This window comes from Anopheles funestus, chromosome 2RL (genome assembly GCF_943734845.2).
Source record: "Anopheles funestus chromosome 2RL, idAnoFuneDA-416_04, whole genome shotgun sequence".
Lineage (NCBI taxonomy): Eukaryota > Metazoa > Arthropoda > Insecta > Diptera > Culicidae > Anopheles > Anopheles funestus.
Window position 1 is genome coordinate 15458199 of NC_064598.1, and position 25760 is coordinate 15483958.

The window sequence follows — 25760 nt, forward strand, 5'->3', positions numbered from 1 at the left end:
TTCTTCCCATTTGCTTTCCCGTGGGCGCACCTGTCCCATTCGCCCGTCACATTCGAAACGTTTCCCATCCATGCCAATTATCGATCGTTGGTTTTTTTTGTATATCTATCGCACAGCTTTACCTCCATCGGGTGTCCCCACAACCTCCCCCCAAACGAATGTGGTTCCCCCCGGTCCGTGTTTGGCAGCGCATATGTTGTGACCCATTAATATTGGCCATCAAGCGATCGCTATTAATGCGTCTACAGTTATTGTTATTGTTATTGCGTGTATGATGTCATGTTCGTTTCAAGCGGAACTTAACTCTCCTCATCAGGCCGTGTGTTTTGTGTGGTGCGGTGGAAAGATTGATACTAGACAGCCGGGGAACGGGTGAAGAAGGCGCAATAAAGTCCATCATATCGCTTAACGCGCACGCGGTAGGAATGGCGTCCGGTCTCGCTCAGTCGTCATTTATAATTAAAAACTTAATTTCTTCTTCCAACGCAAACGTGGTGCAGTGTGGCCCCGCACGGACACTTGGTCCGATTGGGCCGATAAGGGAGCGGACCCGGCGGACAGAAACGTACGGCAAAATTGAAGGGAAAAAGTTTTAATTGATAGGCACCACACCGGGGGCAAATGAACGGAAACGAACGAAATGCGTGTGCTCGGTGTTGATGGAAAGAAGTTGAAGCGCGGGGGGAGGGTGAAAAAAGGTGGCCCAGTCAGCAGAAATTATCATCATACATTGTTATGAGGCAGGCGATTTTCGTAAGAGCGATAGCCTGCGTACCACACGACGAACTCTTCACCCTTGAGGGAGAGAGTGTGAGAGATGGCATATAAAAATAACAGAATCGAAGAAAAGTTTGTCCAGTTTTTCTCTCCGAGGTGTAGAAGTCTTGAGTTTTCGAAGTTTCCCCCATCCTCCTATTTCCCGTGCCGGGTTCCTTGGAAACGGCACTCCACAGTGAAGCCTTCGCCTTTCGGGCACTGCCGGCGCAAAGGTACTTCATTTCTCGATTCATTAGGAATTCCACTTAAATTTTCCAGCTCTAATTATAGTTTGGAAAATGTTCTACCTCAAACTTCATTCCGGCTCCTGGGTCGGGGTTTCCCTAGGCAGGCAACCGTAGCGTTGGGAGTTGCGTTCGGTGGTATCGGCCGGAAATGGGATTTGTGGTGTCGAATGAAACTTTCAACGTTGCAGCAGTAGCAGAAGTAGTTTATCTACACGACGGTTCGTGTTTTTTTCGGTGAGTTCTCGCAACAAGGTGAAGAATTCTTCGAGAAAAGCGAGAGGAGTAATTTCTAGACCGTACTAATTGGACGCGAGACGTTTCGGTGTCGTACCGCAAGGACACTGTGTGCCACAGCCGAAATACTTCGTGACAGCTGGTTGTGAGGTAGAATTTTTGCTGTAAAGTTATCAGGTCACAACCTGCGACAGTGGTAGGATCCCGACGGTCTAGTAGGAAAAGTCGAACGTTAGCAAGCGGCTAGATGAAAGAATCTTTGCCGATGTTCTTTGTGCTGCGTGCTCAAACGACTCCGAAGGCTATCGTACGATAAGGCACAATTTGTTGGTAATTTAAAACCACACGGCGTACTTCACACGCCCTCAGGCACGATTGTGATGCTACGTGAGCAGAACAACGGTTGCATCAATAGTCATCGGGGATACATTCTTGGAAAATCAGACATCAGATCGCATACTTAGGCAACGCTCCAAACACCCCAAAAAACCAGAAGTATGAAGTACGAGTTTGCCGAAGCACTTGTGCGACGTTGTTCGAATTACCAAAATTGATAGAATGGTTTTCGTTTACAATTCGACGGAACAAGCTGAAGAAACAGATACGAATCTGGAGTGGGGATAGGGAGAAAAAGCTGTCTAAAACGCTACCACCAGTATTCCCAGTACAATGTATTCTTATGTTAGCGTTGGAAATGTTGGATTACGGAGTTTTATTCGTTCGTTCCTTTTGGCTTCTCGTTACCCGCTGCCACTGTGCGCTTTTGTTAATCTCATTTTCGAAGCATTAAATTCAACATCCATGAGCATGATTTATTGTCCATCCAGCTGCCATCGGTCCAACATTCCCCGCCAATTTCTGCCGATAACCCTTCCCGTTTTATTGAGACTTGGGGAACTCTGGCAGGAAGTGATGCGCTGCTGCACAATTACTTCGAAAGGACACGAACGATGGTGGTGGCGTTGGCAGGCGAATCAATTTATCAAAACTTTGTAGCTTCTCCATCACATTTCCTCTTTTTTCCCGGATGGTGGAGCTGTGGAAGTGGCTTAGAAAAGAAAATAAAAAAAAACCTTGAAAGAAAACCAGAACCAATAAACCAACACCAAGCGCACTGGGAAAGGTTCGTCGTGTCACTGCGTAGTGTAGGTACGTTCATTGCTTTTTTGGAGTTTGTTTTCCTTTCCCCGACAAAACACACAAACGCGCTCAGATAACATTTCTAAGTGCTAAACATCATTCCACGATTGTACGGTTCTGCGGTTTGCCTGGCTGTGGGTTCTTACCCTCAGGCCAACCTAAAACCCCTTGTGTGTACAACAACACGTCAAACGTGTTGTAAGTGAGAGAGAGAGAGAGAACGAAAAAAAAGCGAAAGGCGCGTCGGTGGTTACTTCCGATGATTTATCTTGAAGGATTTATGCTTTTACGCCACACGCTTTTGTTCGCGTTTTGTTCGCCCACAAACCAAAATTCACCATCGATCGAGCGACCTACATCGAGCAGCATAGCCAACAAAACACCTAAAAAAAAGCAAACGATCGATCGGTTGTAAATCGATCGGTTACTCACGCTCCTTTCTGCATTTATCTTCTTTGAAGTCGGTTGTTTTTTATTTCCGCTTTTCTCTTAAGGATAAGTCAATAATTACGTAACGCAAAAATAGTGGATTTTTGACTCCCTCCTTATCGTAACAAAACGTAACGCTGGAAGAATTCTTTTTTGTAGAATTTTGGAAGTATCTTATGTTACGTTACGTAACACAAATTTAAATTCTCTGCCTCTTCCCTCTGTGTAGCAAATCGTACCACTGGTCGTAACCCCCCCTTCTCTCTTCCAGTGTTACGTAATAGTTGAATGATCCCTCACACCCAAGAACACAACACTCCGGTGGGCTTAAGTTTTCTCGGGTTGAAAGTTTGCTAAGGTACCGTAGGTGTAGCGCGTATATCTTTGGAACTGGAGAAGAAAATCTTCAACAAGCTCCATATCTCCCCACGCACTCACACAACCGTCCATCTTCGTTCTTTATGGGAGAAGAATCCTTCTTTTTGAAAGAGGAAGTAAGCGAAGGGTTCGGGGGAAGCTCCCCACACCCACACCATCGATGGCGCACAAGCGGAAGAGAAACAATAAAAGTCGATCGTAAAAGTCGTCTATAAAATATTTTCCTTACGCTGCCGAACGTGAGGAAAACTTTGTGGTTCTCGCACTGGGGTAACTAACTGGTTCAGTTCAGTACTGTTGCTGCCGTGGGGGGTTTTCTTTTATTTTGTATCACACAGCAACTTTACGGGAATGGTGCCGGGAAGGGTGCAACAAAGGGTTTTTGTGCCACAGAAAACGGTAGCGATAAATTATCCAACGGAGTCCCCCAATCCACAAGAATCACCACCGATTCCGGCGGGTGTGTTCGCGTTCGTTGCGCGGTTTCTGCTTTCCAGCACCGCCGTTGGGTAAGTTAAATTGCCTGCACACAAACCAATTCCTGGCGACCACCTTGCACGCCTTTGGACAATACACGAAATGGTCATTAGAAGCGTTGCATCCGCTGGGTTGCGCTTGCAACCGATATTAAAAACTTTAATGTGCTGCGTAGCGCTAAAAGCAGAACTTGCGGAGCAGTTGCACATCTTGCACTGTTGCAATATGGTCGCCGGTTCTGGATGTGTGTGCGTGGGCATACCCATTGGCGAATGAGCAAATGCACAAAAGTGCAAAAGTAAGAAAATGTTATGCGAGAATTTTCTGTGTTGCACAACCAAAAAAAAAAACACACAGCGGTTTAGTTAGGTTTCTACTGCCGAGGAAGAAGTATTTTCGTTGTAACCCTCATTAATTACTAAGCTCATTTATCAAATGCACCGGTGCAGGTAGACTTATGGACTTTGTTTTGTGGAGTCCTTTTTCCACGGAAATGGTCTTCCTCGAAGAAGGGAGGATTGGAGCTTACATTAGTGCTTTACACGATGATTTGCAGTACTTTATAAGTCTTTTAATCGTGAAATATTCTAATACTTTGGTAGAATATTATACTCTTCAATACTTTTGCTGAAGTGTCGTAAAAGATTTAATCATTTTAGAACTTACATCAGAATTCTTCAAATCCAACTCTCTACGTCGGTGATATCGGAGTTTCTTCTCTGGTATACAGAGTTCTTGAGAAATTGAGGCGATTGCGATGACTATCAATGTTGATGAGAAATTTTTCATCTTTCAATATACTTTCAGTTAACTTTAAAGTCGTCTATAGCTGAAACCACGCGTTTCCTTTAGGAAATTTTATGAGGTTGAAAGAATTTAAAATCTGAAAACCTTGAAAAAAGGAATATTCTTGAAGTTAGGATATGAAATTCATCAATAAAACTCTTTGTGCGTTTTATATATTTTTATTCACTCTATAGACTCACAATGGAACTATCTTAATTCTGGGCAGCATAAATATAACAACATTTGGAGTCAACAAACATTCTCAAAACATCTTTACTGTTAACAGTAAGGAAATAGTTGTACATTCAAAAAAGGCTGAGAAACGTAAAAATCAGTTCCATGCTTTATTATACTCCGATTTCGAACCAAATGGTCAAAACAATCAGAACGGTATATACATAAAATAACAAAAACAAACCGGCACTCAGGTGCTGGTACAAGATTTATGTGCCAAGTCCAATAAATCTTTATGGTATGACAAGTAGAAATGCTTAATTGTTCCACCGGTGCTGATTTCGTGCCATTACTATTATTCAACCCAAAATAGTGGAGTTTAATGTTGTTATTTTGTTTCATATTTCTGTTCTTTTTTCTTGAAGGCAATATTTAAAATGGTCGGTTGCGGAGGACTAGACTCGTTTCGGTGCGTACACGGTTTTTTTGGGGCCGGAAATTGAATTTATCCGTGGTACTCCACTTCACACTAGTGCGCTGATGACGCTCTGAAGTGGTGCAATGTATATTGCCTTGTACTGCAATAAACCGCAATATCGTATTGCTTCTGCCATTCCCCTTCCCCAAGATACGTACACATACACGCAACTTCCGGCGTTGACTTTAATGGTACCAATAAACAGCCGCGGATTCGTTATCTTCCACCGCGGCATCGGAAAACCTCCCATATTGACTCACCTTTTTGCCCACTCAGCACATCGAAATGGCTTTGGTGCCGATCGGACACGGTGTGCCCGCAAGATATCGGGGCAAATTTCCGCGCAACACTTGGAATTAAAGCCTAGCAGCGCTATTGATCCATGGAGGGACGTTGGACTGCAATCATTTGCCCGGACCGGTGCCACGTAATCCCGCTATTTACTGCTCCAATTTTTGCTACGCGTCGAATCCAAATCAAATAAAACTGTTTCCTTTTTTGGGGACGTCGTTTGCTGGCAATTCCGGACAGAGGTCCCCAAGCGGGATTGCATTTCGTTACTGTACTGACAGCAGTGTAAACACATAATAAAAACATACGTTAAATTCACAAATTATTTGTCCTTTTGCCACACTCAAACTATTATTGAGAGAAAAAAACAAACGGAAATTCTTGAATTCATTAAAATTCTTTTTACTTAAATGGATATGTTTACTTTCGAATGTATATTGACACTACAAAATGGTCTAGCAAACTGTTGTCATACATTTTTAATGTCGGATGTTTCGCAGCGCTCCAAAGGAAACAGTAAATTATCATATTTAAGCAATCGCTTACGCACACGGTCCACAGCAACGGTTCTCGAGCCATCGAGAACGGTCGTTTCGTACAGTTGTTTGCACTCGCGTAATAACATTTTCCCGTTCCGATTTTATTCGCCCTGTTTGCCGATACGATTATACGATTACGAAAGACGGCAAAGACGGCATACCAATGGCACGAGGTACTGGTCCAATGTTTGCCCACATAGTTGTGTATTGTAATGATGGAAGGCAATGGTTTTTTCTCTGTTCTTCCTCACCAATGTTTCAGACAGTCCTTTGTATATTTATGGATCGTCTTCTTGTCACCAGTTGTTCCATTAAAGGACGGAAGGCTAGCAAATGTTTTGTTACATCGTCCCGCGATGCATCCTAAAACCATCCAATTCCATGGCTGCTGTTTTGTCCGGAAACGGTCGTTACCAAGCGCTAGCGCACCGAGCTACTAGCGAAACGGATACGCGGCGTAATACGATTTAATATGACATCCATGATTTATTACGGTTCACTTGCACGCTCTGTTCACGCTGGCTGCATGTAAAACCCCGTCGCCAGTTGGTCTCCGTCACATCTGTACACAGCCCCTTTTCGGTGTCTTCCCTTGAACGGACAGTAAGTGCATCAACTCCCGTGCACGTGGAGTGAGCTCAGCACCACACAACGTCACCATCATCTTGTTTCGAAGGCCATGATTAGCAGGAAGCACGCCTGTGCCTAATTAGTTACAATTAGAATTCTTATCATAATTTGGACCGGGTGAGCTAACGGTAATAAGTTCTCGTCACGGACGGGTACATTGCGTAGCAGTCGAAATTCACAGCGAGCGACGAATTGGACACGCCCGCGACTCCGCGGAGCTGCAAGGATGGTGCTTACCCTGCGATCAGCGTGACCGAGATTGACGCAAAACCCGAAAAAGGGTCGAAGCCGTTGCGTGGCCTTTCTGCTGGTACCCCGGAAGCAGAAGCGGGGATGCCTGTGAAGCGTGCGGACATTCAGATTGTGTGTAGTTTGTTTGGCTTAATAATTAGACACTTTGTTTGCGCCTGTCATCTTATCCTCGAAGTGAAATGTGCGTCGTCGAATCGTTGCTTCTCATGCCCAGGGGTTGTCGTCGACTGGGGTGCTCTGTAAGGGTTATGCGGTTATTCCGATTTTTAGATGCAGTGCACATGGTGAGGATGAGGACGTTTGGAAGCATAGTGAAACTAAATTTTGATAGTTTAACTCCGCACGTACACAAAGTTAATGTTGTTACAGTTTGCATTCAAAATTTCAAATGTATAATATGTTGAACAGTACAATCTATTTACAAGAACAACTACAACATTCTTACTCCAAGGTTACTGAATCGTTTATACATGAATAATGATACCTCGTACTAATTTTAATAACATTCTTCAATATCCTGAACGCCATTAATAGCAATGAAAAATGTCGCAAAGCCTTCCGCCATGTTTGGTTTTCTAGTTGATTGTTTATTGTCACGACAGCATCAAAACGAATATCGTCATAACACACGATTCGTTACGAAACACTGTCAAGCAACCATGGCCCAAAAATTTAGTTTGGCTCCATTGCAGAACAGAAAAAAGTGGATAACGAAAAAAATTAAAAAAATAATATAATACAATTGTTAATAATTGTTTATTATTATTGTTAAATAATAATACTACAATTGTTTAATTTTGGAAAACAGAAGAATTTACACTATTATAATTTTTTGAAGAATTATTACATATTATTAATTGACTCCAAGCACTTTATTTTTTGTCTGTATTTTTTATTAATGCATGGAAAAATTGAGTGGAATCCAAGGAATTATTGAGTTATTATTTTAATTAATTAAAAACTAATTTTGTTTGAATCCTACGTTTAATATGCCTTCGGCAAAAACAGTTTTCGTCCTATTGACCGGCCTTTTACCGACTGGCCTAAAACTTAGCAAATCCCACCCAAAAACCTTTTCGTGACTTTGGTGATCAATTTTTAACTCATTTTTGTCCTCTAAATTATTGGATTTGATTCTACGTTTAAGGCTTTCCCTAAAAATCCACCTTTGGAATAAAGTTTCCAATGGAGTTGCCTGACTAAAAAGAGTCGGTCATTTCTATTTTCCAAATTAACTGATAACATTGGCAAGTTTTGACTGTGCACAATAGGATATCTTGGAAAAAAAGACAAAATGCAGGATGCATCACTAGGTGGCAAGAAAATCGAATGAAAAATCGTCAAACATAAGCCATTTTCAATGTAATCAATATTGAAACACATTTTTTATGTTTTTTCCTTGAAACATAAAAAAGATAATTTGTAACATATTTTGATACAGCGAGATATTCCAGGAAATCCATTATTAAAAATTATAGAAAGCATTCCCAAGTTTTTTTTTTGAAAACGAAACATACATCTGCAGAACACACATCAATGATATCGGTTTACAATAACCGGTACCGGGAATTGGCAACTCTGCTGGGTATGATTAATATCAACGATACACACTGCTTTTTGCAACCCAAAACCAAATCCGCACCCATTCACCTTTCCCGTTCCACGGTGAAACTGCAAACTCAAAGTTCGAAAGTACCCGCTGTCACATTCCACCAAATGCGTCTGAAAATGATGTTAAGTGTATAGTGTTTTCACACCTTTTTTGACACACTCGTCCTATTATGTGCTGTTCGTGGCACTTGGCAGACGATGGGAGGTATGGAATTTTCTGCACTCGACACCACCCCGGGAATGAGAACGATTTTCCGCTCCGTCCACAATTTCTACGATTCCCCTACCAAACTTAATCCTAAGCGGATCTGAAAAGATCAAAGTAAAAGTGATGGGCTTCAAACATTCGAAAGCATATAAAAAACAAAAACCAACAAAGTATAAACTCAAATGCCCAGAGTTTGCCGCTTAAACTCGTAAGGTCGAATGCAACGAGAACGAAATATTGAGAGAAGGAAATGGAAATGTGATTGGTCCGGGTTTGTGTCACCCAGACATCAACGCGGAGAGATGGTGCCAACACTGATTTCACCGGTTTTTCCAACGGGGCCCGCTGATATGGGCGGAGGTGGACATGGAAAAACATAATTTCAGGGTTTCGGTTTGGTTGAAATGGTCGCGTGATGTATCGAATATCAAGGGGATGGATTGCAGTCAGTTCTCTCCCCACCCCAGGGGTGTTTTTATTTTGCTCCCCTATAAAAACCTATTTGAAGGGTAACGGAAGGGAATAAAAAAAAAGAAGGACAGGAAAGGGATCATCAATGCATACATGTGATTTGTGGTGGAAGATTTGTAACATTCAACGAAATGGAACTTTGAAGTTTTTTTTTGATGCCATAAAAATGAATGGATGCTATTTGCGATTGATTTATGGTGGCGCGTTTGTTGGTTTGGTGGCTGCTATTACTGTAAGTGGTATCGGTTTTGCGATATTTCCGAAAACAAGCTTCATTTGCTGTAAAACATCAAAGACATTGCTGGGCGCGGTTTGGTGTGCCAGGTCGCATCAAAAACAAAAAAACGGTTGCACAACGGTTTGTGTCACAAGCTAAGTTTGTGATATGTTTAAAAAAGTTTCAACTACTTGTGCATCAATTTAAGCGAATAAAAGCTGCGTTGCTAGACGTTTGGTTGGATGTTTTTCCACGGATTGTTGCTCTTGGTTATGGACGTCCACAAATTGAGCCAAAGTAATCCTATCCCAGAACTAGGACAGGCGTAAATTATTGATTGTTGGCCCGTGAGTTGGCATTATGAAGGAACATTCCATCATGTGGAGTGGCCAGTCTTTCGCATCTTGTGGCCCAACGAATGGATGCACACACCATAGTGTTTTTTTGCAGCAAAACTAACCATGTTCTAGGTCTCTTTTTAGACGAACAAAACAGGCAGAAAGATTGCTCTTTAGCTTCCACCCTGAGGAGAAATATATTTTTGAAATCAATCATTTTTCATAATTAAACACCATATGCTGCCCGTACCGATTCACGTTCAAGTCTCCCGGCTCACGACCCATCCTGCCTGGTACACACAGGCTGAAGGTTAGAGCAAAGAAACGAGGGGAAAAAAATAAAACAACATGATATAAAATACAACCGTGACCGATCGGGCGCAGAACGATCGATCGAGGAAACGTTTGCTGTCTACGTTTCACGCACAGACTTCACAACCATCCCTAATTCTTGCCTTTTCCTCGTACCATTTCGCATTAGGCATTAGGGCCGGATGGTTCAGGAAATCGAATGGAATGGATCGATAAATAAGCTGAAGTGCAGTAGAAGTAATAAATTTTTAACACTCAAGGGTACGATTATGCTGCAGCATACAGGACTTGGTACCGAGGTATTGAATTTAAATACATCCCGATCTGGTGAGCGAAGCACAAGAGCAGGACGAAGAAGAAAGAAAGCAACAACGAAAAAAAAACCATCATAACAATAAAGTGAAGAGAAGGGAAACCCTTGGGCATTGGCAAACGGGGCTATTAGAATGGCTTAGGGCGAACCATTCCTGGCTGATGGAAAGCCTTTCGGAAGGATCAATTAATGCGAAGGATAGGCTTTTATGTTTCCTTTAACGCAATTAAACCACTCGGCATAGTAATTAGAATTTATTCTTCCGTGTGCATGCACCGATCCGTACACGTTCGATCCTTTTTGTGTCCGTGCCCGTGGGTTACGCAGGACTGAGATTTATTTTCTAAACTTACAGAATGCACTGCAAATGCCCTAGAGCCTAGGTGGACTTGTGCGCAAACAATGGTGGTATTGCAAAAAAAAGGATAATAGGATTTCCAGCTCTAGCTTCGATACACCCAGTCGGTAATGGCGTTCAATGAGAGCATTAGAACACATGTTGTGGCAAAACTATTTGCCACTGTGTTAGGTTACAATCAGCAACGAGAGAGAACGCTTGATTTGAGTTCTTCACTACATTTTCGGCTTAATGATTAAGTGCAATCGTTATTTATGCGAAAAAAAACATTCCTCAAAAACATTCAAAAGCTTGTAAGTGATGCTCCTTCCTGCAGAGTTCTCCAGAGTTTGAAGATATACAAAAATGTGTATGCGCTCGAATGGATGCTTCATCATCGTGGCTCCTTCAATCATCATTCATCATACAATTTTCGGGAGATTTCAGCCAATTGCTTGAGTACTCAAGGAACGCTAGCGCTTCAGACGGGTCTCGGGTCGGCTTTTCCCTCCGCCGAAATGTCTTCCGGGCGGTGAAGAGGATGGGCTGTGCGTTTTTGCCGAGCCTAGCAACAAATCAGTGAGGCAAATGAGTGCCGGTCTGTGCCGTGACTTGAAGAAAACAAATAGCTATGCCAAGTCATCTCTTCAAACGAGCGCACAAGCATTTAATTCAACGCCGTTTTGTGGCCGTGTGCTTTATCGTACGGATATGGCCGGGCACGAGCTTTCTGAAGTCGCGCAGTCGGGTTTCGGTGATGCACACTTCGTATGCAAACGACACGAAATTGCTTGTTTTGCTGTTCAAGCACAACAACGCTGTTCACATAAGAATACGGTGAAATATTTCATTTACATTTATATTTTGTATTTAGATGCGCGTGTTTTGTCTGGTGTTTGATTGCGTTTCTGTGTTTAAAATTAGAATTTGACTCAAGAGTACACATCTAAAGATGATTTCCAAGATATTGGGAACTAAACAAGAAGATTATTTAAATCCTATTTTTATAATGAAATCATACCGTTTAGTAACTTTATGAGACAGCTCTGAAGATACTGAGTTCCGCTCCAATTCAATAGAAATGACCGGAATTGTTAAAAGATCCTTGAATTACCATCCTTAACAGACATTCACGTACTTAGAGTTACTTGTTTGTAGTTGTAGATATAATTTTGCACAGGGAAATATTCGCCCAAGAACTCGACTGAACTTCCTGAGAGTTCTAGCTATGTCCACAACAAACTAACTTATTTGCAAAGAATTCTTGAAGAATGAGGAAGAGATTCCTTTCCAAGACTATCCATTCTCTTCATAAAGCATTAATAAACGGTCCACGCTATCAAGCACTATTAACCAGCCGACATTAAAAGTAGAGTGGCCCTATCATCTAACATATAGTGGACGTTACATTAAACGTTACCGAACTTCCTCGTTAAACAATAGACCACCCTTTTCTTTTCTTTAATCAGTAGCCTGCCGTTCACGTTCGTATGGGGTCGTCCATTTGGGTTCCTTTTTTTATCAAATCATTCCTCGAAATATCTGCAACATAATAACTCATGCTGTGCGAACTTTCTGCAAAAGATTAAACGGCTTAACAAAAAAAAACCCTCAAACCATTTTCATCGAACGGATCATTAGCACAAGCTGAATGTCAGCCTTTGTGTTGTGGAAGCTGTGAAAAGCAAAAAAGTCGTTGTCTGAGAAACGGGTGTGAGGAACAATCGTTTTTATCGATTTGTTGAGAAAGGGATTTTTTTTTCGCTTCTCCTAGTTGTTGTAGCTCCAGAGTGGAGGTTTTTTTCTTGTTGCTTTGTTGGAATGTGTCTGGCCTCCTCAGCTCAGGCAGTGACTCAGACATTGGTCTTCGATCGATAGCATTCCACCCTGGGGGGGATGGGAGTGCTTCGGGGTTGTTCCAGCGCTCGATTGTTTTAGCTTCATCTCCGTGGGGAATCCGCCCCATCACCACCCACACAACCACCATCTTCAATTGTGAGAACTCCATGCCGGTTTTGAGCCCGTGCCAAGGCAGGGCAGCGGCGGCCACTCGATATTAATACACGCCGAGACTTCTTTTTCGCTTTGCGGCTCGTAATTCTTCCACCACGCGACCCCGCACTGAGTATCGTGGTTTCCTATCTTTCGTGTGCTTTCGCCTTTTTACTTCCATATTGGCGCCCCGGACGGAGCAATTTCGCCGACGGCACGGATCGGACGGGAAATTGACGGGGAGAGGCGGAAAAAAGCGGGGTATTAAAAGAGTGTGTTATTAAATTAAATTGATTCATTGAGCTCGTGAAATTAGTAAGAACCGCGTACATCCGCGCGCATCCGCTCCGTTTTCTCACTTGCACTTGAACCATTTCCACCATATTCGCCGCACCATTCGCCTTGTAGTATAAGTGGTGCGGGTTTTTTTGGTGAAGGTTTTAGGTTAAACGAGAGTATCGCTTCTCTTCCCCGGTGCTTCGCCTGGCGTGCCTCCGCTGCACCTTCCCCCATAAACCTTCGGGAAATTGAACGACCTCGATGGTATACTAGGGCCCCCCTGGAGATGGGGTAGTGTGAAGGGAAATTGGAGTATAATGAGATCTCGGCAAGATCGAGCAAGATTGATGAAGTGATTTGATTACTGTCGAACGAACGAAGCAAAACCGAGTGCCGAGCTGATGGTATGGTATGAATGGATAAATTTAAACCATGCGGGAGGGATGATTGTCATTACGAAACGCCTGATCGGCAGGCGTAGAAGAGGGGGTGGAGGGAGTGGATAGGTAGTGGATCGGTGAAGGGGTGAAAGAAGAACTGCACGATTGGAAGGATTAAATATGGGTTACCTTCTGGTGGTGGTACGATTCAGAGCCAAACTTGGCGGAATTCAACGTTAATGCAGAACTTTACCGGTGGGAAGATTGAAATTATCTTAATGATATTTTTTTCGTTGTTGTTATGCTTTCCAACATCGCTAGAAATTGAATCAGAAATGGCGGAACGGATCGTGCGTGGTAATGGTGGTGTTCCTTAGTTAGCATGCAATCAATAGTTCTAGTGTTCATCTTGATTGTTCTGTTTTGCTCGTTACGATAGAAATTAGATAGAAATTCTTAATAAGAATTAATAATGAATATGGTTAAGTGTTTTATCAGTCCTTTACCTAAAATGGATAAACGTTTTAAAAAGAATAATAAATTATTTTTTTATAAATATTTAGCATCCCTTTGAAATTGAATTAAAACAACTTTGAATGAATCAGACATAATGTTAGTTCATTTACATACGATTTTATGCATGTTGCGTGTCAGGCAGCTCAACCATCACTAAAAGCTAATGCCAGTTAAAATGTTTTATCTCTGCCCGTGTAAAAAATTCCATACATTCATCGCTAACCGTCTCGCAAGTTCGATGCCTCACGGTGGTTGGTTTTGTGTTCGGTTCCTTCACAACCCAAAGGGAGATATGACGACACGTGCAATAAACCCATCCGAAAGCATTGTATGACCAGACCAGAGCACCAGAAACCAAAAATAAAATCGAAACATCAAGTGAAAATACCAGTTTCGATCGGTTTTTTGCAAAAATACTGTCCAATTCTAAAATGGCCAATTGTTCATGCCAAATAAGCCAATTTTATGATTATTAGCCATTTATAAGCAGAACGGATCGAGTCGACGATCGAATGCGGAATGGTGGTGGTACGAATAACACTAATCCACGTCTTTTATTTTTTTCAAACCCCAATCTTTCAGCGTTTCGCTTTTCCGAAATAGCCACCATAATGTTGATGGCCATAGAAGATGGGTCGAAGGGAAGGGAGATCGTGATCGAGAAGGTGAACCGAATATAAATGAACTAATTTTACAATCATGTCTTTTATCCCATCTCTATCTCTCTCTCTCTCTCTTTCCCTTGGGTGGTTATTGCATCAACCTGAGCATCAAATTACGTAAAGTAGTCCCGTTCGGGTATTCGGTCATCTTCAGTTCGTGTCGTTAAACCTGATGAGTGGCTATTCGGGGTAGTTTTCTAGGATTTTGAGAACGGGTGTGTGTGCCGTAAAAAATAATCACCTGCATGTTTAATGATGGTTGCGCTTTTGCTTCAAACTTTCTGTGTGTAACTTTATATTAAAGCGAAAAGTTAAAAATAAAATCGATCACATTAAAGGAAAAATGAAAAAGCAAAAAAAAGTATAATTAATTAGACACCGGACAAATAATTACAATCATCACCGTAATGGAGTTTTACCACATGCTTGCTGCACATAATTTAAGATACAACTTTCGGTTCTGATTACATCAGACATTGCATTGCGTCCCATTTGAGTGCTTAATTCATGGTTCGCATGCAGCAGGATCGTTAATAATGAGCCTTTTTGTAAGGTGCGCAGTACCATTGTTGCTGCTTCTAGCCGAACAAACAGCAGCAGCAGAGGAAAAACCTGCTTTATGATGATCACAATTTACCAACCGAACCACCATGCAACACTTATTTCAACAGTAACGAACCCAAAAAATGCCTTGCCGTCCGGCAGTTTTCCACCGGAAATGTGACCGGCACCGAAACGTTAAGTTGGGCACAATTTTTGGCCATAGTCCTATCAGCGCCACGAAAACAAAACTTATCATAAATCATGCATTGTTTTCACAGCAGCGCACTGCGAATAGAACATATGTAAAACGCTTCCCTGCCACAATCGGGCTAGGCCAATTTCAATGCTGTAACCCTTTTTATTTGCTTGTTTGGTCCGTGAAACGGAGCTTAAGGGTTGGTCGCTTATCAATGGTACCATTAGCAGCACGGCATTACATTCCGTCCGAAAAAATAAAACTAATAAAACGAGAAAACGGAAAACATTTTTCGGTGGCATTAAGCAACACTCAGCGTCTAACGAATCGGAAAAAAGAGAAGAAAAACACTAACCGAGTACTGAGGGTTAACGAAAAAAAGGAAAAAACACCATATTCACCCTTCTTCAGATAATTCAAGGGTTTAATTTCTCTGAATATTCATCGGACTAGCGTCAGAAAATTATGGCACAAGCAAAACCCCATCATTTGCTACCTTATGGTGGTTGTTCGAGAGACAGAGAAAAAACGCACCCCTAAATGCCATAATGCCAGATAAAACCGGTACAACATTTAAATCGATTCATAATCATACAATTACCATTCTTTTCATGTCGAAATGGAGGCTTTTTGGGGCTTTTTTTCGGAGCTAAATCGAAAACGTACATGAATGAAACGCACTGGACGGGCTGTACAAACAGCGGCCCAACAACATGCTCATGGCGCCAGGACGAAATTGCCCTTTAACTCATGCCATCGTTTTGGTTGGTTGGGAAATGTCCGTACTCCATTCAAACATTTATGCCGAATGCTTGAAGGAATGGAGTGAACAAGTGTTGACAGAATGTTGCAGAGAGAAAGCCCGAAATAGGGGGAAAAAGAACATTCCAACAAATTTCATTAACGATCAGTGCGCGGCGACATTCTTCCGGTGTCGATCATACCCGTTCACCGAACGGATTCGTTTTTTTTGCAAAATTACCATCAATGCCTTTTCTTTAGACTCATTTCTTATATGTTGGTGGGTGCGATGTAATGAAATTACAAAATATAAAAACACCAAAAACGCACTTAATTGTGTTTCAACATTTTCCACCGTGACCCACAAAAAACCCACCCCAAGTGAAAGGGATGCATACGTGCGTGTGTGGAGTTTAAGATTTTTTTCTTCTTACCCTTTCATGCGATTTAACATAAAAACAAAAAGATACAAGAAAGCACAAACTAGGTTTCTAGAGTTTTTTCTGGAGTTTTTGTTGAACAAATTATGTAGCGCTGACCTTTCTTTTTGCCATTTTTTTACGGCTTCCTTTTATTTTTGTGTCACAGCAGCTGCGATAAGCAAAAAACCAAAAAGGATTCCCACTTTCCGATGGTGGTTGGGCCACCATTCTCAGCGCTGTAACTCGGGCACTGGGACCGGCTGCAATGCCCACTGTTGCACGGTGGTTTTTGCGGGTCGTTGTTGAATTTATAATGATGATTAAATTATAATCATCATCTACGGCAAACAGCAGTAACGTTTAAGTTCCCAACAAACAAACCAAACCAACCAAACAAAAAAAAACCCCGCTTGACACCAAGAGGTTTTGGAAATAAATTCCAAAAACTTCTTCCCAAGAGCGACGTTACGAGGAGTTTTCCTGCTTCTCTGGTCAGCAAACAGCAAACAAGCATTTAGGGAGAACGGGGTAAAAAAAGTGGAATAGATCCCAAAAAATATTTCTTTCTCTTATCGCATCAACAACGATATCGTGAAGCGAGGAGACGCTGGTTTTTGTTGGAAATTAGATTGAATATTTATGCCGTACGCGCTTATCTGTTTCCTCTGCTACTCTTGGTTTTCCTCCGTAAAAAGGGAAGACCCTTTTAATAGCACCGGTTGACACCAGCTTCAACCCCTCAATCCGGTCAAAAGGTTTCCATGTCAACCATGGCTCAATAGTGCTGCCACGGGATCGCATGGGTTTTCGACTTACCAAGGGTTGTTTCGGGTTATCAAACGCCTTTCCTAGATTTTTGAGGCCCATTAAGGTAGAGATTATCTCTTTTTCCGCCGCGCGAGTAATCCCGCCCGTGTGTACGATGCGCCCAAGGTTTTGTCTATTTACGCGTAGTCTCCGAATCTGAAGGATTTTATCACAATGTGAAGTGGCGCTGCGATTCCAAACGCGCTGGAAATGTGATATTATGTATCTCGTGCGATCGCACCAGCAAACAATTCAACTCTCCACAGGGCACAGTTTGCAATGCAAATATGTGATGTTTTGTGGTGACACTAACTGGGCGATAGTGCAGTATTATCTTCCATTTTTTTTTTTGAGAGGGAAAACATTAAAGATTGCATGTTTAAAGTCTAAACTTATCTTTGTTTGTTGGTTGCCAGATATGGCGTGAATTTTTTATTTTCGATGCAGCAGCTAAACGTTTACCTGAGCGACAGAGTTTTCAAAGTGTCAACAGACTCATTTATATTTAATTCGAAAATTATACACTCCCGTGTATACAACGCCAGATTGAATTTCAAATCCATCAACAGCCATTCGGTTCTAGTGCACACTCGCACACATTATTCGCTACTTTAAAGCAGTGAGTAGTACTTATCAAAACTATTTCAAACACACCGAACCAAAACTCAAAACAGCCGTGGTAGAAAAGGGTGACAATAATGGAACGATGTGTCACGCCGGAAGTGAACCACTCGTACTGAGGCACTATACTAAGAGCCCAGGGTAAGCTTTTGGCTGTCTCCTTTTTCATCGTTTGCAAGACTCATTAAAACATCTGGCATAATAAAAAAACAGGGTGCCATAGCGTTTTCGAGCGGCTGTCGCATCGGTGATGATTACGCGAACGCCTCTCCCCGACGTTTTTGGCGAGAGTTTCCTCTACTGGTGCTAATGGCCCAGATATCGGTTTTTGGTGTTATTCCATCCTCAATATTTTTTTCTTACTTTCTGTCATGGTGGGCTTTCTGTTCTTCTGCTCACCCTGAATTCGGTTGTCGACGCATTGCCTTTTCCAATCGTGGGCAGCAACATTCTTTTTTTCGATGGAATTTCGATTGCCAATAAGCGCGTCCCATGTGTGGCGGTTCCGTTTCCGAGTTCGTTTCACTGCCAATTCCATAATTCATTTCGTGTTTCCTCATCATGGCCATCAGTCGGCGTGCGTACTTGTGGCGTACCATCATCATCTCCTCCTCCCTCGTAGACGATTGAATTTGATGCATTTCATTATTTTCTGGAACGTGCTTGTAGTTTCCTGCTTCCTGGAGGATTCTTCTGCGTTCCTCTTTCGCCTCTGGATTTTTGCCGATCGATGCCGTTGACATCGGGTGGCTTTTATTTTTGCGCGATATCACATGTTGTCTATTCTGGTCTTCTCGAATCCCTATTCAACCACTCTGCGTGCGTGATTCACACGGTTCACACGGGTAAGGCCACCCCTTTTGGGCTTTATCGTCACACAATGGCGCACAAACCACACAGACACAGATTTCTGTGCCCATCATCGGCTGTCATTAGATAAGCGATTGACATTTTCATCCGTCTCATCGGATGCCCGTGTGAGACGTGATTCTGTGATAAAGAAACTTCATACCATCTCAGGTACGTGTATTGTGAAATTCGAACCTGTTATTACACTGCCTTCACATGCAGTTGCAGGCATCATCAAGGGAGAGGGTTCCAGCTAGATGAAGATTGGCCATTCGATTCCATCGTAAATTAGTCAACCGTCGGGCACTCGCCGCTGTGAGTGCTTATGAAAAGGGTACCACAGATGCTCACGTATTTAACGCAAATGTGTGCAAATGTCGAGGAGCATAGTAAAGACTCAACTTAAACAGTGCTAGGAAAACTTTTTAAGAGGCGATATACACTTAGAAGCTCAGAAAGAGGTCATTTTTTGAGATGCATCAAAAGATAAAACACCTTGGATTGAAAGTGTTTTCATGGAAAAAAGGTTTTTTTATAGGCCATTTTAAGGAGTTTGTGATATCCATTTAAGTTTCTTCAAAAACCATCGTAACTTTATAAACCTAACCCTTAAGATACTTAAGATACTTATATTTAATATTTGATACCTATGTATATCTCAATAACTGATATTTAAATTCGGAAGAAAAAATTTTTTTTAGAGAAATTTGTTAGTATTTTGGGTGTGAAAAAAAGAAAAATCGTTTATAATTATTATTTTATAAAATTACAGCATGAGTTAATGTAAATTGTCTGAGAAGTATCTGATGAAAATATCAAGTTAATCCATTCCAAAAACTCACTTATGAACGAATTATCATACAACTCCCTTTTTTTGAGTTGAGTAACTCATTAGTGATTTTATTCTCTAGAATTGAATGAATCCGTAAATGAGTTATATAATGAAAAGTGAAAATTTGATTCGATCTCACTCATTAATAATTTTCAACACACTCTTTCATTTTTACTAAATATTAAAGTCAAAAAATCTCCTAATTTTTTTCAAACTTTTCTCCATTTTATGATTTGTTCGCATAAAAAAACAAACCGTACTTCAGCTGCTTTGTGTGACAGTGGCTTGTGAAGAACACATTTTGTTGCAGCATTTTTATTACTCCCTAATGGCTACTATCTGTCCGCGAGCTATATGGTTTATTAAGGCAGATCACACCCACGGTCCGGTTAGCTGGCTGGTGGCATCTCTCCTAAGCCTGTTGTTAAAATGTCACACACAAGCTGGGACTGATGTACTCGGCATCTGGCATCCGGTGATGGTGATGACATGGGAATAACATTTCGCGTTGATGGTGTGTCATAAATAAACATCTCGTGGTTAGCGAAACTGTACACTGAATCATCGTACGTTTTGGTTGCAGAAAATGAGTAGTTTTGCTCTTTAAATTTTTCCCTTGTAGCGAATTAATTACATATACATATTTCTTCATTATATAAAAAAGGCATTAGAGAAAGCTACCAAACATAAATCATCGTAAAAAGATAGTAAATTGCAATCGTAAATGGCGAGATTGCGCAAATGCAGCAAAAGTGTCACGGGATCACTGGCGTGTCCGATAGGAAAATCCTATCCCGTTTCATCAGAAAGGAGGAAGATTTACTGGAGGTCAGCTCGGTCCTTTTTTTTCTCTCACTCACTCCTGTGCCTGAACGTTGCATGCAACGATTGCGACATTGCATTGCCTGGCAGGAAGTCCATCCTGAAACCCCGGTGATGCCCGGTGTCGTCCGGATCGTGACGAATCGGTCAAAGCGAAATCAATTGCAATGGATGACGAATCGATGTTTATCCCTTCGAACACACTTTCTTCCCTCGTTCGCTACGGTGCCCGGGTACATGCAGTCCGTCCACGGCGCATTGTTCCGCAAGTGCTCAGGTTGTAAAGCCGGTGGAAGAAAAATGACGACTCATCATCCCAGTGCCATGACGGGGGACATTGTTACACATGCCGGGTCCGGGGTTTGGAAGCGAGGAAAGCCGATGCTCGAATGCCGGGTGCTCCGTAATGCTCCGCTGTGCCGCTGTGCGCTGCGGGTCTTAATAATAATAACACTGGAAACATACATACATTTTCGAAGACCATTATTTATAATTTCCTTCATTTGTTTGTAACTCCCAGGAACGGTTGAAGGAGTGTGTGGTGCGTTGAGCCCGGTAACATAAGTGGGGGTTTGTTGTTTTTTTCTCTCTCTCTTTAGTTTTACTCGCCCACCACACCCGTACCATCAGGGCCATCGGGCAACGAGACGAACGAACCGGAAAGGAAAGTGTGCGGGGTTAAAGTTACTTGTAGCATAAAATTTACTCACAGCAGGTGGTGAATGAGGGCCGCCAACTCGTCGATTCTCTACCGGCTCCGTTTCGTACGGCGTACGGGTCGTTCGGCTCAGGTTGCGAGGAGCGAGCCTGAGCGTCAAGAACAGCAATCACTGCATCTGATGTATTTGGCAAAACCGGACGGGCACATGGCTTTGCACGTACAGAAGCCCCCGGGGGTGCAGGAACGTCTTGGGACGTGTGCAATCTCAGTGTCAATCTCCACAGCAGAAATAAAGGGAAATTGTAAGTACAACGTACAATCGTTTGCAATCTCCAGTCCGTCAAAACTTGTCTATTTTTACCAGCTTTTGACATGGGGATGTATAATGAAGTTCGCTTTGTTTTATTAGATGCCACACTGGAGGGATCATGAAGAGGGATGCATTTATTTTCAAATTAATTACATTTAGTATAAAGTGTCTAGTGGTGTATCCAGTTTTGATTGCAATAAAACACTAGAACTGCCAAGCGTTTTAAGCGATTTTCTGGAGGTATGTTGGAGTTGGTGTTTATTGGAGATCGTGGAATATATTTGTAAAATTCATGTTTCAACAACCTTAGGATTGTTTGACGTCAAAAAAATAATGTAATGAAAATGAAGCGTTTCTAGTCAAAATGACATTTCCGGTAGTTCTAGTCAAAGTGGGTAAAGAGACTAGGTGGGCTTATCCCTAACGATTTGACACCTGCGCTGTAGAAAAATGAATTAAAATTTGACGTTTGTGGGTTCGATTTTTTGTCAATGTATGTGTGCGAATCATTCGGAGTGTGCTGTGTGTGTGAGTGAAAATATACGTATCACAATCGAACCCATAAACGTCAAATTTGTTTTCAATATGTCTACCGCGTCAAAGCTATAAGCCCACCTAGTCTCTTTACCCACTTTGGTTCTAGTGTTAAACTAAAATACGGGGGAGCTCCGATTATCCGGCTACCTTTTATCCGGCTATCCCATTATCCGTGCAGCTCGGAAATGACAGTTCCAAAGACGAATTGACATATTCACTGCAAACCGGTAATGGCAAGAAATAAAATCCCCAATAGGAAATGATACAATTTGCTCAATTACGACCAAATAGCAGTTAGTTAACAAATTAACATATAGCTTTAGAAAAAATTCTACCCATTGCACAATAAACGCTAATATTTAGCAATCAAAAGAGTTGTGCCTATTATCCGTGATATTCGCTTATCCGGCAAGTGCTGAGTCCCGATGAAAACGGATAATCGGCGTTCCACTGTGATTACAAAACATATTTATTTGAAATGTAATATGAAGAACATCTTTTTTATTATAATTTTGAAGAATACTTTTATCTATAAAAGTACAAACTTTAACATGATGTTTTATATTAAAAAGTATATTAATTAGTAAAATGTTTTTAATAGTTAGATTGACATTATTTTGATCCATTGTTTACCTTCTCGAAGCTTCACCAACATTACTTCAAAAAGGTCCATCGTATACTTAGGAACTTGTGAAGCTAAATTAACCGCTTCCAATCAATAAACGGATTATGGTAGTAATTTATGTTTGTCTTTTGCTAGGGTACATCCCAGGAAAATGTACCCTGTAGTAGCCACCGCAACCGACCTGGGGAGTCCATTTATCCCTTCCCGTACGATAGTGTACACTCTGTCGTCATCGTAACGACTGTTTACTAACCGTTTGCGGCAACAAATTGCACTTAGCAGCTCACTGGCACGGCACCACACACTGGTCCGGCTCATGGGACATGGGATTAGTCAAGCGATTGTAAATAAATCGCTCTTTGCCGACTCCCGCGGCCCCCCAAGTGGACACACTTTCTCCGTCCAAGGTTTTTGTCAACAGTGTACGCGCCACTGTAAACGCCACACCGTGCGATGACCTACATTGTTGGAGCATTTGCGAGAACGAATTATGATGAAATCGCTTTGATGTTTCGCAAGAGTGCCCGATGGTCGGTGGATTTATTTTACTGGCAAAGATGAGGATTATCAAAGCGGGGAGGGGAATACCTTGCTCCAAGAACGGCAGCTGATATGGCGTTCTCCACCACGTTGTCCAGGATTTAATGTGTAAATTGAAATTCGCTTCGTTAATGCTGCGTGTCAATATTGATTTTGCGGAAGGTAGCGACTCTATGTGGACTGAGTCTTTAAAAACGTCATTGTGAAATCGTTGGGTGAAAGATGGTTAAGATTATTCAAACATCACCAAAGAATGATCTATTGCCGAAGGAATTCTTTCCTTACCAACATTGCCATCTTGATGACGGCAAACTAGTCGTTCGGCTGGAAAAGTGATATATTTTTATTTCATATCCATTACTGGCAACGTGTCCAATACTCACAAAATACATCACCGGATATCGTCGTATCGGCTGTTTCGCTTCACTATTTGACCGTCATCGACGCCATCTTGGTGGGATCAGTTTTCACTCGCCCCAGTGTCGAGTCAACATTCGACTGTCTCGTCAGGAGCAGCGAATGAAATTAGACCACCCACCCGACACGGTTGCTCACTGGTAAGACATCCAACAGCCGACGATTCCGTTTCCGCCCGCGGGTGGAGGAGGGAAAATTCGGAAATCTCGTTACATCGTCCACACACCGGGAGGTCGTCTGCAATTAAGACGATACGGCCACGTGCAACGTTATGGCGGCGTGCGTGTACGGATTATGGAAAATCCGGCCCGTGACACAGTATACCTGCTTCTTCGGTTCAGCATTTATCTGGTGAAGGTTTTGATACCTACCGGTCGTCTTCAATTACGACCGCCAGTACGGTCGGTCACGTTGGCAACGGTTTGGCTTCGTGCGGCCAACGAAGCAAACGTTTTTCGGTATGCTCTTGACGGTTATTATTACGATTTTACTTCACTGCGTGGTGTCGCTCGTCTGCACTTACACGTCGAAACAATAAATAACTTCCTGCGTTTTCCCCAAATGGTCTCCAGGGTTGAAGGAGGGGGAAGGGAGGGCCCGGGGATGCGTGGGAACTTGTTGTGCTCGGTGGTGAGTTATTATTTTTATTTTGCCATCCGAAGCCAGCCCGCCAGCAATCCCATGAAATGTGATCGAAATGGTTCGTAAATAAATGTCTTGCGTTGTTTTTCGTCGTTTGGTACGCTTCTCAATATCCCCCGGCCTCCGTACGGGTCATGGATACGAGGCTCGGATAAATTGAATTTCATAATCGTTTGATGGAATTCTAGCGAACGTATCATAAATACATAAACATCTGCTGTCACGTCGGTCGCGGTGGAAAACAATGTGGAAAGACGCTTATAAAACAAGTGTTGCTTTGCTTAAATTGAAGTTATTTAAACCGTGAAATGTAAGTAGCTTAAATAAAAAAGATATTTTGAAAGTAATATTTTTGACATAAACGGATTTTTTTTTTGTTAATTTATATTTTAAGGCGAAACGACACACTTCCTGAAAGTAAAATAACTATCGAAATATGTTTATTGTTTGATAAAACACAAATTGTTATCAATTAAAGATAGATTTGTTTGTTTAAAAAGTTTCTTTTGATAAATATATTGTGACACCTCGGACCGATGTATTTACTTGAAACAAACAACCGTTGTTGAGCAAAACACAATTGTACATTGTCGTTGATTGTTGCTAGCAAAACTGTTTGGGTTTTGCTTTCAAGCTATATAAACATTAAAAAACCGTAAGCAACAAATTGGTTTTTGAAATTATGGGTTTGCTTTTGGTATTTAACAAAGTGCTCTTTGTTAGATTTATTTATTTTTCACTAAAATGAGAACCAATATTTTTCGTTAAATAAGTTCAGTATAAACTTGAATATAAAGATAAAATATTTTGAAACAATGAACAAACAACTTTAAAAAATATGTAAAGAACATAAGTCGAATAATAAAAATAAATTGCTTTAATAAATTAAAAAAATTCCAATAAACAGTTGAATAGAAGATATGTAAATACACACTAGGAAAAAAGTTGCCAATGGAGAGACAGAACAGCAATCGATACATGGTTAAACATTTAATCCATTTAAGCATAATTTGTAAAATGAAAGAAAAGCTTTGTTAACGCCACCTAGCAACATGTATTACAAATGGCGTTCCCCTTTAGTACTTGCCCTGCTCGGACAAGGAAATATGAAGTCGTGTTTCGTGTGTCCGGGAAGGTACACACACCTTTCACATCCGGTGTCGGTGACATGGGAGTGATATATCGAATGCTGGACGAGTGGACGATAATGTTGGTACATTATGCCATCGGTACAAACGCGGGTAAACGACAAGCAAACAGCAAACGCACATATTACACCGAACAAGCATTCGACCGAGAATGCAACCGATTGTACTGCGCGCGAGTCCTCCGCTCCGAGGCAAATCAATCAAATGTGTGTGCGTTTACGATCGCGATAGTGAGCTTTCATGATGGAACAGAACATAGGATCCTTCTTCTCTCCTTCCCCCGAGTTGGTCAATAGCCTCGGTTCCGTTCCATGGATGTGGCCGCAAGATTCCACAATCAAACCGCAGTAAATGGCGCCATTAAAATCCACTCGCATATGTCAATAGTGCGGGAAGCAGGCACATGTGACGTGTTACGTCTTTATGCGTTAGAAGCCGACTTTACCCAACCCTCGGGGTTTATTTTTCCGTTTCAATTGTGTAAAGTTGATGTGCCCAATGGGGCGGAGTCCATCCATCCGTTTATCAACCTCATCATCATCGAGTGTGGTTGGCCCCCAGCACTGCTGGGTGAAACGCCATGCCAGGAATGCTGTTTA

At 41.9% G+C, this 25760-nt stretch overlaps 1 protein-coding gene across 8 annotated transcripts in view; it reads left to right on the forward strand.

The window, feature by feature from the left end:
* The window catches only part of LOC125765166 (mpv17-like protein), a 137145-nt gene that overhangs the window by 55066 nt on the left and 56319 nt on the right, over positions 1 to 25760 (forward strand). Inside the window, exon 3 of one of the 8 annotated variants that reach the window (XR_007418505.1) lies at positions 14369 to 14389. The exons of the other annotated variants lie outside the window; for them this stretch is intronic. The gene's annotated coding sequence lies outside the window, so the exon portion shown is untranslated. Of the gene's footprint in view, positions 1 to 14368; positions 14390 to 25760 lie in introns of those variants that run through there. 8 annotated transcript variants of the gene reach the window in all.